The sequence below is a fragment of the Manacus candei genome, unplaced genomic scaffold (genome assembly GCF_025592945.1).
Source record: "Manacus candei isolate 608988 ecotype Guabito, Panama unplaced genomic scaffold, ASM2559294v1 h1tg000119l, whole genome shotgun sequence".
Classification (NCBI taxonomy): domain Eukaryota; kingdom Metazoa; phylum Chordata; class Aves; order Passeriformes; family Pipridae; genus Manacus; species Manacus candei.
Window position 1 is genome coordinate 2,183,171 of NW_026138167.1, and position 14,336 is coordinate 2,197,506.

General features: G+C 42.6%; 1 protein-coding gene and 1 long non-coding RNA gene across 3 annotated transcripts in view; one reads left to right on the top strand and one right to left on the bottom strand.

The window, feature by feature from the left end:
• Positions 1 to 14,336, bottom strand: part of RORA (RAR related orphan receptor A) — a 388,788-nt gene that overhangs the window by 322,933 nt on the left and 51,519 nt on the right. The gene's annotated exons all lie outside the window — the stretch shown is intronic.
• Positions 3,156 to 6,151, top strand: LOC127462155 (uncharacterized). Its single transcript, XR_007900323.1, has 2 exons — positions 3,156 to 4,725; positions 5,687 to 6,151. It is a non-coding gene; the product is annotated as an uncharacterized LOC127462155 (long non-coding RNA).

The window sequence follows — 14,336 nt, forward strand, 5'->3', positions numbered from 1 at the left end:
CCTCCCCCCAGTGCCCGGGGTGCAGGCACAGCCCCACGGCACGGACCAGCTCCTGCACCTCCTCCTGCCCCGTCCCAGCCCCAGACCAGCCACACCAGTGCCCTGGCTGGGAGGCTGTGAAAGCAGATCCTACCTAGAGATCTGCAGCCTGCTAAGCCGCTGCCTTTGAACTGCCGAGGCACTTGGTCCAATTAGAACTGCACAGAAATATTCATCCTGTCCCTGACTAAGATGAAGCACTTCTTTCAAAAGCTACTGTGGCACAGAGCCAGCACTGGGGAGTCCAAGGGTTCTGTGTGGAGCCAAGAGTTATTAATTAGTTTTATTAGTGGCAGGTCCTTAATGTGAAGTGACAGGGAAAGAGAGAATATCCCATCACTGCTGAAATATAAATTGTCCAGATTTCAGTTTTGTTGTTCCACAACACATACAGGCGGCCAGCCAGGGAAGAGTGAGGAAGAGTGAACACAGCCAAATGCCTGTATTCAGTGTTCCTGTATATTAATGGCGCACTGAAAAGACTCTGTTACCTCAGGTGGCTCTCCGGGGAACTGTTCATGAATTTTAATTATGAGGGAGGGAGCATTTTGAAAAATAACGCCGCCTGCATGTAAGCATTAAGCATGGCCTAAGCTAAGGTAGCCACTTCCCATGAAAGTAAAACAGGCTACATGAGGGGGACAAAGCCTCCTCACTTCTGCTTCAGTAGGACTGCTAGTCTTTGGAGAAGAGGATTTGGCCTCAAGGATGGATTCAACATTCGGAGATCAGCCTAAAAAAGTGTTTGAGCGCAAGCAATATTAATTCTTGTACAGACTAATGCAGACATGTAGGTAATCAGGTCACAGACAGACGTTGGGAAAAAACAGTCTCATGTCAAAGGCCTCCAACAAAACATCATTACTGAGCAGGTTAGCAATGAGCTGTGGCCAGTGATGCCTTCAGGCCTGCAGCTCGTTCCTGCTCTCCACTGCCCAGACTGTGGGGCTGCCCAGGCTACAACAGCACTCAGACCCCCACTGCCAATTCACTTCTATAGGCCTGTGCATTGAAGGCAGTTTATCCAGTCTGTATGAGAGTTTTAAAAGTATTTCACAAAAACCAACAACTTCAATTCTAGATTAGATCCACCGGTAGCAAAGACGAAAACGTGTCTGTGCTGAAAGAATTAAGTATATCAAACCAATGTGTAATATGAGTTTCACTGCCACCTATTAGTTGCACCAGAGTAGTCCTGAGGTCTGAACAGCTATCAAGGATCATGCCAGGATAAGGAACATCAGATACAAGATGGAAAGTGCAACACCAGAAGGGAGGTGAAATCGCCTGCTTGAGGTCACATCCCAAGTGTTCTGGAGCACAGAATGTACACACTGCTCTGCTCCTCCACTCTGTACCTGCAGATGATATGACATATGACATTCAGGTTGCTTCCAGCATCCACTACAGTATGGCTCCTCCACAACACAAGGAATAGGAAGTATAAATACAAGCCTGCAGACCAGACCTCCAGCTAAACAAGCTGTCAATGTTATTGCTTAAAACTGCTTGTGAGAAAGAGAGGATAGGCTCTTTAGCAGTCCCCCCTTTCCCTGCCAAGTAAAGCCAAAAAAATCCTTGGAGCAGAAAATAAATACTTCCAACAGTCCACACAGCAAAACACGACTTTTTCACTTGGAAAGAAAAAATATGGGTTGGGGGCACAGGGAAGAGGGGAAGAAAAGGAGAAGAGAAAAGGGGTAAATAATCAACCATCCAAAACAAATCCTTGTGTCTGCTTTGCCACAAAGTCCTCCAATCCCAGCACTGCTCTGCAGCAACTGCCACAGATCTGAGCAATCACAGTTATCTCTGAGTAACAGTGTACCTGCAAGAAAAGACCTGGAAAAACATTAATCTGATGGAAAGCTTTAAAGCAGCTGCATTAAACAAAGCCAGCCAAGGCTACTCTCGCAACTTCTGAAGTAAATAATTTCCCAGTGGAAAAGGAGCCCCATGGACTAAACTAATAAAGAGAACTGTATGATCTAATGGTAATATTTTTAATTAAGTTAGTTTTATCAGATTGGCAGGAATGAAGTGATACCCTAAAGAAAACTAACCTTCAAACAGGAAAAAAAAAGAGGGGGGGGGAGAATAAATTTGCATTCAGACACCCATGAAATTCCAGGAAAACTTCAGAACACCAGTGACAGAGCTTGTTGTATTAAAATCTCTTATGAATGTTGTTGCAGCTGGAAGACAAGCAGCTTCACGTTGTGTCTTTTCATAAGGAGGAGGTGAAAATAGTTACCGTGCTTAAAGAAAAAAAAAAGTCACTACTAGCAGCAAAAAAACCCCAGAACCTTTCACTGCTTTGCTTGCCTGGGCCACTGATGGGGAGTACACCAAAAATACCCCAGCAACTTCATGACACTGCTCTCAAGGCAGAGCTCCTGGCACATGGAAGATTATTCCTACTGACAATTACAGAAGTATTAAGGGGAAGGAAAAGAATTCAAAAAGCCAAAAATGAGCTAGGTCATCAAAGACCATTTCCACTCTGCAGGTCTCCCTAAGGTACTTAAATGACATGGCAGTGCTGCTCCAGAGACTGAGTCACAGATTGGAGCTGCTGGTGTACAAAGATGGACACAAAACAGGTCTGAAAATGGTGCTGTCTTTACCAAGAGAAAGGTTCTACTTAACACTCAGAGGTCAAGACAAAGCCCTTCCCCTTGTCTTTTTTTGAAAGCAAAACCATATAATGTATCAACTCTACAGTTACTAATGCTTTAAAAGCTTAAGTTTGGACTCCAAAACCACAACTCTGCTATCTCTGATTTTATTTTTAAAATAAGTGACTCAAATGAGCACATTCATTTTTAAGAATTTGGATTTAATTATGCAGAGATGAAGCTAGGAAACACAGCTATTTACCACAGCCAAAAAGATTTTTCTAGTATGTTCAAGAGGCAGGAATTGTGTTTTTCCTTGTCATTATTTTTCTCTGCCACACTTTCTCGAGTCTTCTCATCCTGAAAGTAGCAACCAAAATGGCTCTTCATATAACAGTGTCCAAGAAATGGAACACAAATTATGAAACACGAGAGAGCTGAATAGGAAGGAAAAAAAAAAATCAAGTGTTTTATATCTCCTCATTCTAATTGGGATGAACAGTACATGTGTTCATTGAAAAGAGAAAATAAGCCCATTAGCTCTCAAATAAAAGACAAATATCAGGGAACACTCACAAATGGAGCTCTGTCTGTCCAAACTGAAAAATACAAACCAAATATTTCAATCCATTATGATGGGGTTTTCAGATCATCATGTAGCAGAAGAGTGAACCCCATTTCTCAACATTCAAATATCTTCTAACTGTGGCTCCTTACTAGCTCCTACAAGCTTTGCTTGAGGCAGAAAGAAATAAAACAATTTGCTCTTGGACACCTATTAAATCACCAATTTTTTATACTGCGGACTGCAACACTGCTTTGGCTTAAGAAAATATTTTTTTTATTTTTCTGAATTCTTGAGCAAGTAGTAAAAACTCTAAATTTAAAGATGGTTGTGTGAGAGATCAAAGGTAATGTATCCATGCAAATAATTTCAGTGTACTCTTTCCAGAGCCAGCATATAGCTATTTAACTAATCTTAACAGTTCGGTGCATAAAAAGTAGTAGAAAGTCTACAGTTAAGAAAACCCAAACAAATGATATGGATAAGAATAACATATGTTTCTGAACATGCATTTGAGTCCTGTGTTACAACCTTTTTTTTTTCCACGGGTGTCCCTGACCATCGGTGACATTGGACAACGTTTCCCAGTGCACCGCCGAGGAGTCTGAAAAGCCTGAGCACTGAAATGCCAACTTCCTCCAGTGGCAACACTCTGTGAGGTTTATGGTAACCTCTGTTCTTTCAGCAACTAGGTTTTATCATCTTCCCTTAACAGACTTAAGGCTTCTCCCCGGCCCTGGGAAGCGATCCCCCGGGACTGCAGCAGTTCCGTGACGATCCCCCCGGTGCCGCCGCTCTGCCCCTCGCCCTGTGCTCGGGTCTCCTGTGCCCACTGCAGCCTCCTGCCCTCCCCGAGCCACCCAGCAGTGCTCTGTGCAACGGAGCATGACAGATTTCCAGGGCTCCTCGCCAGGCTCCACTGCAGACCACGAGCATTTTGCCAGCAAAAAGATCCAGCCCTCTCCAGGGATCAGCCGGGGCACAGACACCCAACCTTCGGGCTCTTCGCGTGGCACGGAGGTTGTTAACTTTTATTTACTGGGTGCCAAGCAGATGCTAGCACAAAATACACAAAAGCCATTCCTGCCTCAGAGGTTTCAAAAAAAAAAAAAAAAGCCATGGATGAGGGAGAAGCACAGGGGCTCGGCAGTGATGTGGAGGAAGCTTCAAGGAAATACACGGCCCGGGACAAGCTGTCTCCCAACGCCAAGCCCTTGAAAGAATTCAAATCTTCAGCATCCTCCACCTTCCCTCTTATTGCCCCTCCTCACTTCCGGGGAGAGTTCACATTTTGATTAAACACAGGAGAAGCTGGAGAAATGTCTTTATTATTTAACAAGGCCTGCAAACACTCCCATGGGGACTGGAATGCCTGCACTGGGAAAGGGAACTCACGGGTGCAGCGGGGCCTGCTCTCAGCAGGCTCAGTGCTGAGCCATAACACACTAATGAGACGGTCTGAGACGGATGATCTGTCCACTGTGGAGGGGAGAGCAGGCACAGGTAATTGCTTTACCCTCACTCCCAGAGCCTCCTCCGGGTGCTGCTGGAAGGAGCTGCTGGGGCAGCGGGGTAAGAGCAGTTCCAGAGCAGCACAGGAAAGCTGAGCAGGGTGTAACCACTGCAGGCCCTAACGCCGTCACTCAAACCCATAGGGTGGTGTCTGCACATCCCTTACAAACACATCCTCTCCCCCATCTTCATCGCTCCCAGAGCTGTGCAGCAAACAGCATCATCTGCTGTCCCCTCAGTCAAAGCACCAAACAAGCCACCGGATGGTCAAACACCCAGGTCAGAGAATCCTTTCAGCAAGGCAGAAAAGGCATTTGGAAAGGCCTGTGCTCCTGCCTGTGGAACACACCAAAAGCAGGCAGCTTTTCCCCGGCCTGCTTTATCGCTGTGTTTGGATTAGTGCAATGTGAAACGCAGCAACTGCTGTTATGTAACTAAACCCTGAGTATACAGTTGTCATTCTGGGTAAATTTAACTCCGCAGGTTTAGGACAGAGGTCTATCGCCAGGCAGACCATGTGAACTAACAGAAATTTAAAGACACAGGGCCCTTTTTTGGGTTCCTTCCTGCACAGGAATAATGAGGTGGGTCACTGCCACGTGCCTGCCTGTCACAGAAGCCTGGTGGCCACCGCCACTGCCCCAGGGAGCTCGGGAACAGCAGATCCTGAGGAAGGCAGGGCTGCTCCCGAGGAGGCTGGATCCCTTCCCCACGTGCACTCCGACAGCAGGCACTGACAACACAGGCAATCCAGGGCTTAATGCAGTGAGGAGCCAAAGTGCACGTGCCTGCACTGTGATGAAATCATAACAGGGAGCCTTATAATGAGAATGGAGCGTATTATTAGCACTGTTATGAAACTGTTTTAGCACTTGCAATTAGCGCTTCCCTATGACTATCACTTAATATTAATCTATGAATCTGTTTTCCTTCTTTTATCATTTATCAACAGGCAGGTAGTCACTGAATTACCTTTAGCTGAAACTGGTGAATAAGCACTGACATTGGAACAGTGTCAGAGAATGAGAACATCACTCACCTAATATCTGAAAATAAACACGAGGAGGAGTAGCAATAAACACATGAATAACTCAGAACTAAACATTTCTAGAAAAGCCTCCTCGAACCTGACTATAGACTCATTTTAAAGTCTTTTGATACAACATTCTAATAAATTTGAAATACCACCAAGTTGTTGATTTGGGATTTATTTTTGCATTTTACACAGTTCAAGAGCTTCTTTCAGGTGAAGAGATACCTCTCCCAGCACAGACCCCTGCCCTGTTCTACCAGCAGAGCTGTGTCCCCTCCTGAGCAGGCCAGAGCCTTCAGGTTTCAATGGAAAATACCAACTTCTGCCATCGGTAGAACAGTCTTTACTTTTCTAAACAGAAAATTGTTTTGAAACTTAAATGAACGAGGACATTGCAGAGGGAAAGAAGATTGCAGCATCCTTGACTTTCACTGGATCACCTGCTGTTGACAACTTATCCTCCAGGTTAGGGATAGAAAGTGTCAAAGCTTGTCTTAGATTATTGCATTCTGAAGAAATTTACTGAAACTCTGAAAGCTAAAAATCTGTTTGTGGCATGACAAAAGCAGGTGCTGAAGCAACATCCACATGTTTTAACATATTAAAAAGACAAGAACAACAGACTGTCTCATGAGGCTCATCAAAACAATTCTATTCATAAAGTACAACACACTGTGAGAGGATGAGAACAGAAAAAAAGGAGGAATGGTGAAGAAAAACCAATAGTTTTATAACAATTAACAAAGAAGCATATGCTACCTGATCATTTATAAACAGGCATCTACCACTTGGCTTATGAAAAACATGTGTTCACTTTCTTTCAATTGTAAATCTTGTTGGGGCTGAAAAGCAGGATTTACAGAACTTAACAGGGATTTCTAGACATTCTGCAAGACAGCCAAGGAAGTAGCTCTGACTGCACTGCCAGACAGCCCAACATCCACAGGAATCCCACTGAACATGCACAGATCACCTTACAGTGCGTGGCTGGCCAAGTCCAACCCCTTCCACACCAGCAGATCCACTGCTTAGGAACTGTACAACAAATATAATCTTTTTTTCTCCATCTTCTCTTTAAGGAAACTCCAGAAAGAAATCCGAGAGCCCCATCAATTGCCCAAATGCATAGCTTCTATAAATAAAGTGTAATAAACTCACATAATCACCAGGCTGATGAGTGGGTAGAGATCCAGATGCTATAGCACTCTGGATCCATAGAGCTCTTCCCCAGAGATAAAAACAGTTGGCCAAAGTGCTTTTCAGCTGATAGTGGATGGCACAGCTTTGGCCAAACCAATCCTACAGGTTCCAAACCTGTCTGGCACAGCTGTAGCTATACAGAACCACAGGGGACTGAGGGAATTCAAAGGTTAAGAGTGGCAATAAATGCCATAATGCTTTCTCTATTTTCACTTTCACTGCTTCCCCCTTCAAAAATATATATCTACAAAGAAACAGTCAATCTTCAGTGATAAAAATAGAGAAAAGAGCTCATAATTAGGTTTGACCAAATACTCTTCACTTCCTTCAACCCCTAATTTATGTTCACATCAAGATACTCTTCCACCAGTGTCTGGCAGAAGAACTATATATTTTTATTATCAGAACCACTCCTTTGCAGCACTCCTTTAAAGCACTGTGCCAGATAAATGCGCTGGGTTTAAATACTTATTCCCAACCTGCAGTATTAATCACAAATTTTCCCAATGATAAGTGAACTAAAAAAAAATGATCTTTCAAGCTGAAAAAGAAAATGACAGCAGCTACCTGGTAGCCTTTGTACACAAAGCTCAGCCCCAGAAGCCCTGCCCACCTCCCAGATTATATCACACCAGACACTCCCCGTGCATTCAGTGCCTGTTGATTACGCCCACAAGCCACACCCATCCTCCCAATTACTCCTGCCTTCATCATTCCTTTTCCCTCCAGGCTTGTAGACAGTTCTGTATCTTGTTTCCTAATAGACATAACAAGGCCTTTGATGTTCTCATCACTTCTCTTTAACTTCCATTATAGTCAGCATTTTCATTGAGACTGAAATTAGAGCTTAATGCTCCTGGTTTAAAAAGACTTTCAAATAAGTCAATTAAATGTATCAAGTGACATATATATGTTTTTTAAATGCAAAAAACCCTACACAAGTCATTGGGCTGGACTTTTTTTTTATTTGAGCTGACAATGTTCCTTTCAGAATCAAGCTGAAATGCCGAGAAAATAACACCAGTTCTAAAAATGCCCATCCTAATGAGGGAGAAAGAAATTTTAAACATATACCTCCTTATTGTTGAACTGGTTACATTTATTTTATGTGAGTTTGGTGTTGTACACTCCTCTATGACTTGCTCTCTGACGACAGCAGGAGAAACAAGGTAATATATAATTATAAGGAGGGAAAATTGGAAGCAGTTGCTCAGGAAGCTGACAACAAAGCTGGCAAGGAGGATGTGTCCAAAGTAGAACACTGACTTTCTGATTCCCAGGTTCACCCCTAAGTAATAACACAGAAGATTCGTAGGTAAGGCTTGAAAATTTCACGTTTCCAATACATTTGAGGAATGGAAATTAAAGCACTCAATCAACCATGCAGTGGAAGTTGCCAATCAAGGGTTTCTAAAGTATCGATAAAATGCACCTTGGGACATGATTATTGTAACAAGTAACAGAGGCTCCTGTCCTTGTAGGAGATACTGAGAGTCAAACCTTATTCTCACAAGGGACTTTTTGCTCACATCTTAAGAATTTAAAATCACAAAGGTCTGTCCACATTTCTAATAATTTTAGGCTATGGAAAGTTATGAGTCTTCCATGTTTGAGGGCATACAAAAAGTATTATAAAAAGCCATAGAAGTGGTCTGATAAGAGCAGGTAATATGCTTTTCCACTCTTCCCATGCCCTGTCCCACTCCTCCTCTTGAACAGGCAAATTTCTAGTGCAAGGGGAAGGTAATTTTACCCCTCCTTGTCTCAATTAAGAAAGTATTAAAGTCTGAACAAGTTTTCCTTCAAGCACTCTGCATTTCTAGGTACACCAGCAGGTACCCAGATCTCACAGCCCTTTCCACAGGCACTCCAGGTTTTGGCTTTTTTCCTTCTGTGTCTGCTGTTCTTATTCCACAGTAACATCCAGGTTTTTAAGATGCCCCCAACTCATTTTCAGGTTAGCAGCAGACAAGGGGCTTCTGTTTCACCCATGAGTATATGTTGTCTACTTATACCAGTCTGAATTGCAATTTACCTTGGACAGAGCAGGGAATACACCATTCAAATGGCTGTGTAACATCATGAAACCCAGTAATTCCTGAGGAAACCAAAGCTGCAGGATTGAGCAGACTGAAGAGAAAGGCTCAGTGAGATCAGCACCAGGAAGAGCTACTTTAGTTCTTCCTGGGGGGCAAGAGAGGGTGCAGAGCACACTCTAGATTTTAGCTACAAACATCACATATGGATATCTAAATTGCCAGAAATAACCCCACCATATTAATTTATTTGCAAACAGTTGAAATCTCGGAGCAAAGGACAGTTAGTTTGGGGACTGCCTGACAGCTCGATCATAATAGCTCATTATTTTCATGCTTTCATAGCCTAAGGACTTTGGGCACATTAACAACAAATAAACTTCTGAGGATAATTAAAACATAACGAGAATTCCTTCCTTAAATGACTACAAGAGTGAAAGCAAAGAATAGATCCCAACATGCCATACCAGTATGTGACAAAAAAGTAAAATCAATGAAGAAAGATAACAAAAACCTGGGAGTTGTTTTATTTTTAGGCACCTCCCAACCTTTTCTTCTACTTGCCAGTGTGCCTTTCTGGCTGGCTGAACTAGTTACTCAAAGCACCTGACAGTTTCAGCTGACTCAAGGAACACATTTAAGCTTTATCTGTGCAGCAGAGTTATTTGCATCAACTCAGAGTCTGTGCTTTTGACAGTTGTCTCATTTAATTGAGTAAAAAAAGCTGTCAGTCTAAAGAAACTGAGCCCAAGGTAAACTCACTTTGAACTAACCATCTGCCAGAGCATCTCTCAGGACAGTCAATACTTAAGGATATGGTGAATCCAGTTCTCTGGATCCCTAATTAGATCATTCCTGAATTAAACTGTCAATAGCCCTAAAAATTCAATGTGCACCTTGCAACTACGAGCTAAGTCTCTTTTCCCTAAAGACAAGCATGAGGGAAAGCCCACAAAATCTCTTTGATAACTATACAGTAGAACAAAAACATTTTCCTGACAGATTAAATCCATACAGCCAGCCCCCAATACATCAATTTCTATGGATATGCTGATCCAAATACAGGTTTCCATGTTTTATCACAGCACAAAAATAAAAAGCAGCAACATCCCAGAAGAGGAGAAAGCAGATAATATTGCCCTGGGGAAGATTTTCCTTCAGGTCCCAGCAGTCCTGTGGATCAGGCCTGGTCAGGGAATATCCTAATTGGAGTGCACACACAGGACTCGGGGCTGCTGCAGGTCCATGGCCTTTCCAGCTGCAGCAGCAAACAAATTACCCACTTTCCATGAGAAAGCCAGTGGATGAAGAACCAGATTTACTGCTACTGCAAGTGGTGTTTTAGAGCCTCCCTCCCAACTGCAGCCTGGTGCACACACAGCACAGAGCCTGGCGCTGCTAAAATAAGATTTCACAGGGGTCTGATGCTCATTATCAATTACAAACTCCACTGCTGCTTTTTTTCTGCAGAGGAATCATTTTTAAACTCACTCCTCTATATGGATTCTCTAGTGTCTAATAATAAGTACTTTTCTTTAATTGCTTGCAATTAAGCCTCTTCTGCATTCCTGTTCTCGGAAAACTTGCGGATATATCATTATCTTTGAAAGATCTGTCCTTCTGTCAAACATGACCAAAACTGATGGGTTAAACAATAGTGGTGGGAGGGGAAACATATCTAAAATTGAAATCCCCATGGAAGAACGAGAAGCAAAGGGAATATGAAGATGACAACCTTGAGGGTAAGAGAGTAAGAAAGGAAAATGAATGAAAATATCCTCTGTTTAGTTTACTGCCAAGAAACAAACAGAATTCAGAAGTCTATCTGTGTTCATACTGTTAACTCTTCTGCCACTACAAACCTGCCACCTTTTTTAACCCCCAGCATTTTCATGCACAAGCAGATGAAGCAACATAGCACTGGAGTACAATTATTAGAGGGCTTCAAAAGCTACTTGGATCCGGTTTAGCTTCTCCAGAAAGTCTAGACAGACCATTTCAGGGGCTGGAGCTGAGTGCTGGAGAGGTAAAGATTAATTTAGCACTCTTAGCAGACACAAATTAACCCTATTTATCTTCATTCGAGATTAGACATGTTAGCATCCAGTCTTGCACAGAAAACAAGGCCCTGAAATTAGGAAGATGTGACTGAAAAAGCAAAGTAATAAGGCAGCTAGTTCTGTGCCACTCCATTTACAGCAGAAGGTGGGAAGCCAGGCAAAACAAAAACCTAACTCAATGTACAGCACTCCTTTTTCACTGTCTTACTTTCAGCCTCAGCATCCTGGCTTATCTAGGAAAACTATTTGTCAGCTAACTGAATTCTCAAGTCCCTGAAAATTAATTCCACATTTGTAGTTTCTTTGGAATATTCTCAACCCTTTGAAATACACGAGGAGTTAATCCATTCAAAGAGGGCTGTTGTTCAAAGCTACCCCTTCTCACATTTTTTTGAGGAAGGATTCAAGTGAATATAAGAGCCTGGGGTTTACAACATGCATTTTGTACCTGGCCATGACCTGCTAATCTTCAAAGTCTATTGATCCATGAATGTTTCTGGAGTAAAATCATTGATTCTTTGGAGAGCCAGAAAGCAGCAGCTAAAATGTGAATGTCTGGAGGACCTGTATAAATAAATGGTGAGATTTTGAATTACTGTAATTAAACAAAGATTTTTCAGCCATTAAAATGTAGTATGTATCATGACAATTTTATGAGGATTCCTGGTTTGGGGTTTGGCTTTGATTTGGGGTTTTTTGGTTTGCTTTTTGTTTGTTTGTTTTAGGGTGTTTTTTTTAAGCAATATAAGCGGTATATAAAGGGCCAAATTCTACCCTCTGTTATGCAATGTATAGATTCTGACAGCAGCTTCATAAGTGCACATGAAAGCATATTTAGGCCCTGGAATCAGCCATAAAAAGTTAAATGATATTGCATATATAGAGCTGGAAGTGTCATTCTATCTGAAATATTTCCCAATCAGTAGCAGCCATAAATTACATGAAGATGAAGATTACATAGGGCCTGAAAAAAAGGAGTTTGAAAAGGTGTCAGATTATAACAATAATTGCACTAGGTCTGACACAGACTAACTGCAGTGGGCCACCTATGCTCAGCATATGGGTTTGACTATTTCTTTTTTTGCTCACAGTGAAACACAGGGATGACTTTTTTTGACTGCTGCATTAAGCCTGTAAAGAATGCAAGGGTCACAAGAAAGGAAGGACTCTTCCTGCATTAACAAGAACACAGGGCTGCATCTCACAGAGAAATCGTGTTCAGCTTTACTGGGTTGACAACCATGCTCAGCAATTGGAAAATCGTGCCATTTAAAAACATGAAGATCCAGTAGTAAACCTTCCAACAACTAATTTTTATAATCTTTGCTAGAAGGAAAAAATAGAGAGAGACCACTTTGCCTCAATTTATTTTTGCCCAGGCAGTTGCAGGTGGGGGAAGTACCCCCTAAATGAACTTACCCACTTCTAATTCTTTCCTGGAAATCATGCTGGTGAGACAAATTCCTTTCCCACTCCTGGCCTGAAGCAACCATAGTGCCCCACATGTGAATTTTCCGTACCCTAACACAGGGGCCTTGCTGTACAACATCTTTATGGTTTAAAGGAGAGAAACAGGTACACTCAGGGTGATTCCCTGACTTAATTTGGACACCAGTCTTCAGAAGAGTTACCCTTTTGGGTAACTCCCTAAAGGAGCCAACTGCTTTATGCTAGACAGCATGGGGCATTTTGAAGAGCTAACTTCTGTATCCATATCCACTCTGCAAACATGCACTGTTAGAAGAATCCTCCAGGAGCTGACTGCTCCAAGTTCTGCACTTTGGGTAAGAGGTATCAGTTGCATACCTGAAGACAAGCAGTCCTGGAACACCCTCCTGGAGCTATTCACTGTGGAAAGTGAAACACAATAATGCTTCTTATCAGCCTTGGAGACCTGCCCCTGCCCTTCTAATGCTTTTCAAATGACCAAGAAAGGGAAAAAAAGATCAAAACAGATAATGCAGACCTTACTCCTCTGTTTGCAAGGGAAATGGCTGGAGCTTCAAGGCCACTCCAGTAGAATAACCGAGGATCAGAAGAGCTGGAAAGTCAGACTTTGTGAGGAAACTCGGTGAACATCTTCCACCAGGGCACTTGGTGTTGTTGGGCCTTGCAACACCAAATACTGCAGCTGAGAGTAAGGATGCACAGTGCTCCACCATGGCTTGGAGTAACTCATACCAACATCAAGTACCTGAAGCCATTTCCAAACATTCTTCACTCCTCTGGTTCCCAGCCATCAGAAGCCTCTCTGAACAGGTTTCTCTCATTTTCTGCTGTTTCCCAGTCCATATTATGCCTTTTTTTTTTTTTTTCAATTTGCCCATTAATTAGCTATGACAAAAACAATATTTTCATACTTCTTCCCTCAGCCCAAACAGCAGCTTCCACTTGCTCTTCAGGATTTATGTTTTCAGAGACAAGACCTACCCAGGATACCATTAGGATTTTTCCACGTTTCTGCCAGAACTCTTCAGGGTCACTGGCACACACCGAACCTCCTCGGAAGCATCAAGGGGAAATCTGATGTAGGCAGCAGAATATACCCTCTTACTTGTCAAATCTAAACTGAAGACAACTAATCACTCTTGGAGAAAGTAACTCTTTATACTTTAGGTTAGATGCTGGCACCTTTATCTGCCATAGGAGGGACAAGTCCCTGACTGGGGAAGAAACAGAGCTGAAGTTCCTTTTTTTTTTTTTTTTTATTTATAGCTGTTACTGTATCATTTAAAGCAAGTGAAAAAGTAATTACCAAAGTATTCTCTCTTCAAAAATTCCTGTTATGTACATTACAATGCCACGATTTTGACTGTGTAGTGTACCAATGACAAGAGCAGCAACACTACTCTTCCAGCAACTACTTTTATGAATCCTGTCTTTTTGCCTTTAGGAGCCCACAGATTTTACTCTGCCTGTTGGATAGGACTGTTGCTTGCACTGTGTGTGACTATTTCCTACCACACAATACTGATCACACATCCAGCATCGCCAAGGCGAAAGCAAACAAAAAACCTGGCACCGCTTTGACTTTTTACAAACTCTAAATAAACTGATTTGAAAGTAAAGGGTTATGTAGGAAACCTTCCAAGAGCCATTGAAACCTCTGCATATGTTTGTTGCCACTTCCAGCGAGCCCAGGGCACGGCGGTACCTCCACCTGCGGGGCTCTGCGGTCTGCTCTCACCTCACCCAGCAATTAAGTTTCGGAGTATTTCACAAAAAAACATTCCTTTCCCTCAGGCTGAGTCTTACAAAGAGAATAAAAACAAA